Below are 4,258 nucleotides of genomic sequence, written 5' to 3' on the forward strand. Positions count from 1 at the left end.
TCCCAGATGTAGTCCCCTCTCCCATCCCCTCCCAATCCCACCCTTCCTCCCTCTTCTCCTATGTCCTTCTCCCAGTTCAGTGATAGGGGAGGTCTTCCACCCCTTCCATCTGACCCTAGCTTATCAGGTCTCATCAGGACTGGCCGCATTGTCTTCCTCTGTGCTCCCCCCTCAAGTGAAGGCGATCAAAGATTATTGGGGAACCCTCTTGGATACTGAGCTGCCTTGGGCTACTTTTGTGAAGGAGTTCTAGGTTATCTCCATGCATGGTCCTTGTTTGGAGTATCAGTCTCAGAAAAGACCCCTGTGCCCAGATTTTTTTGGTTCTGTTGTTCTCCTTGTGGAGCTCCTGTTCCCTCCAGGTCTTTCTATCTCCCCTTTCTTTCATAAGATTCCCTGAACTCTGCCCAAAGTTTGGCTATGCATCTCAGCATATGTTTTGATACCCTGCTGGGTGGAGTCTTTCAGAGGCCCTCTGTGATAGGCTCCTGTCCTGTTCCTTGTTTTCACCTTCTTTCGATATCTATTCCTTTTGTCTTTCTGACTGAAGATTGAGCATCTCATCCAGGGTCCTCCTTTTTGATTAGCTTCTTAGGTGTACAGATTTTAGTATGATTATCCTATATTATATGTCTAATATCCACTTATAAGTGAGTATATACCATGTGTGTCTTTCTGCTTCTGGGATACCTCACTCAGGATGATCTTTTCTAGATCCCACCATTTGCCTGAAAATTTCATGATTTTCTTGCTTTTAATTGCTGAGTAGTATTCCATTGTGTAAAAGTACCACAGTTTCTGTATCCATTCCTCAACTGAGGGACATCTGGGTTCTTTCCAGCTTCTGGCTATTACAAATAAAGCTGCTGCGAACATGGTTGAGCAAATGTCCTTGTTGTATACTTGAGCATCTTTTGGATATATGCCTAGGAGTGGTATAGCTGGGTCTTGAGCTAGCCCTATTCCTATTTGCTGTCATTCTTTAAAGTTGACTCAGACAAAGGATGTCACAGGAAGGAGGATGAGGAAGGGCTCTTTGCATTTGCTAATACCCCTCTCCCTTTACACCTTTTCTGTATCTGGTGTGGGGAGGTGGATCATGATGGCAAGAATGGAAATGCGCAGGGACTGTGGACATAGGTATGGATGCGTCTCATCCTGGCAAAGTGCCTGCCGTGTAAGCCCGAAGGCCTGAGTTTGGATTCCTATCACCCCTGTAATGGCCAGCTGTGGCACACGGAAATGAAGTCAGCACTGGGGATTAAAGTCTGGAGAATTCCAGGAGCTTGTTGTATAGCCAAGCTAGCCAAAGCAGCAAGTTTCAGGTCCAATAAGAGATTCCGTCTCACAAAAAAAACAAAAAACAAAAAACACAATCTCAGAAGACACTTGATACCAACCTCTGGCTACCTCATCTACCTTTACACATAGGTACACACGTAAACACACACATAAACACACACACACACACACACACACACACACCTGCATCAGAGAGGAGAAAAATAATAATAATAATAAAAAGTGTTTTCCTCATTGCTTACACAGGGATTCCAACCACCAGAGTAGGGAAGGCTGTAAATCAAGTAGTTCTCGTTTCCATAACCTTACAGCCCAAAGGGTATGGGCTTATGGTGCACCCCTGAAGCAGCAATGTGCAGCTTTTATCAAACAAACGCCCTCTGTGAGGAAGTTAGGAACGTACAATTGGAAAGTAATTCGATGCGGTTATCTCCTGCTGTTTATCTGAACCTACTTCACAGCATCGGCAGAGGCTTTTTGAAGACGGGTAGTCCATGTGCAAAAACGAGAGAGAGCAACAAGGGGTGCTTCCCACACAATCTCCTCATTCAAAGGCTGTACACAAGGACAGGAAAAACTGGGGGAGCTCCTAATCCCAGTTGGGAGGAAGCCTCTTCCCAGCTGAGAACCAAGAACGCCATCCAGCACCGCTACCACTGGTGGTGAAGGCTGCAGACATGTAAATGGCATTTCTTTTATATCCACTGACTTTTATACCCATCCATCTGAACCTGACTGTGTGTAACCCGGGTAATCCCAGACCCTTTCCAGGGATCTCACAAATAAGGCTGGTTATAGCGGAGATGTCCTAACCTCTTGAAGTTCTACTTTGTCAGCTGGGACCCTGTCAGGAGCCCTCAGGAACCACCCTGTGGTCTCATTCAAATCCCTCAACCTCAAAGATAACAACCTCAAAACCAGCTACTACCCATGACTCTCATGTATGTCGGACTCCCCATTGAGAAGCTCACAGACATTCACTCAGGTGCGCCTTTCCCCCAAGAACCTGCCTTTCTCTTAACCGTCATGCTTAAAATCTGCATTGAAAATGCCTTTCTATGATGACAAGAAGGCCCAGTGGTTAAAGAGGCATTTGCCAGCAAGCACCATGATCTGAGTTTGGCTGGGTTCTCGTAGAAAGGGAGAACTAACTTCCACAAATTTCATGTGTGCTCCATGCGCGCGCGCGCACACACACACACACACACACACACACACACACACACACACAATTTTAAGTGCCTTTCCACAAATCCAAACTCTGCTTCATACTGGCTTACCCTGAATTTCACCCCTGCAGTAAAGCCAAGAATCTGGTTGAACTCCTGCACCGGTGAGTTTTATTGGAGTTACAGGAACATGGCAGGGGGGGGAGGGGGAGTTATGGGTCATTACTTACGGGAGCAGAAATGACTCAAACACAACAGAATCTGCAAAGCCCACTCCAGCATGTACTCCAGCTCACAAAGCCTAGGAGCCTGTAGCACACTGCACAGCCTGCAGGAAGCTTAACAGGTCGGGCAGGGTCCTTTCCAAGTGACTCGTTGTTCTAAGCCTCTTCCAGGCAGCTCCCCTGGCTGGCTTCTGCTTCTTTTAGACTGGCTGGCCGGTCTGAGAGTTGTCTTTGGAGCTTGAGTTGTCTGCAAGTGACTGTTGGTAATCGTTACTATTTACCCTGGGTGGGAGGGGCCTTGTGAATCTGGTCAGTTTTGAACACTTCCAGAAGCTATTTTGAGTTGTTCAGTTTCTGTCTTCAGGAGCTTCCCTGCAGGATGAAATGTTTCAGTCTTAATAACACTGCTACTATCCTTTCCATGTCATACTAACTCCCCCTTCTTTCATATGATTCCCTGCACTCTGCCGAAGGTTTGGTTATGAGTCTTAGTATCTGCTCTGATACACTGCTAGATAGAGTCTCTCAGGGGCCCTCTGTGGTAGGCTCCTGTCCTGTTACTTGTTTTCTTCTATGTCCAATGCATATCCCATTTGTCTTTCCAAGTGAGGATTGATCATCTTACCCCGGGTCCTCTTTCTTGTTTATCTTCTTTAGGTGTATAGATTTCATTATGTTTATCATATCTTATAGAACTATATGAGTGAGTATATACCATGTGTGTCTTTCTCAAGGATAGGAGCTCCACAAGGACCAAATATATCTGGGCACAGGAGTCTTTTCTGAGACTGACACTCCACCAAGGACCATGTATGGATATAACCTAGAACCTCTGCTCGGATGAAGCCCGTGGTAGCTCAGTAACCAATTGATTTCCCATAGTAAGGGGAACAGGGACTATTTCTGACAGGAACTCAATGGCAGGTTCTTTGACCTCCCCCACCCCCCAAGGGAGGAGCAGTCCTGCTAGGCCACAAAGGAGGACTTTGCAGCCAGTCCTGAAGATACCTGATAAAATAGGGTCAGATGAAAGGGGAGGAGGTCCTCCCCAATCAGTGGACTTGGAAAGGAACAGGGAGGAGATGAGGGAGGGAAGGAGGGGTTGGGAGGGAATGAGGGAGCGAGATACAGTTGGGATACAGAGTTAATAAAATGTAATTCATAATAAAAAAAATTTTCAAAAAGAAGAAAAAAAGAAAAAAAATAACACTGCTACTCCATATGTAGACACTAGTCATGTAATGCATAGAACACGAGCTATGGTTGGTTATAATGGAGATGTGTTATGTGTTACTGGGTAGTGTCTTGCATCATGCCCAGGATTGGGAAAGCAAAGCCTATGAGGGGCCAAGCTTTTGGACAGTTTTATTGAAGTGAGTTCGTGTTTTGAGTGGTGGGATAAGTATGCAGCTAGAGTCAGGTACAGCTTGAAGGCAGAAGGAAGAGATCAAGGCAGGGGAAACAGCTCATTTGGTAAAATGCCTGAGGATCTTAGTGCAATATTTAGAACCCATGTTTTGGTTTGGTTTGGTTTGGTTTGGTTTGGTTTGGTTTGGTTTGGTT

This window comes from Psammomys obesus, unplaced genomic scaffold (assembly GCF_907164565.1).
Source record: "Psammomys obesus unplaced genomic scaffold, mPsaObe1.curated_primary_1811, whole genome shotgun sequence".
NCBI lineage: Eukaryota > Metazoa > Chordata > Mammalia > Rodentia > Muridae > Psammomys > Psammomys obesus.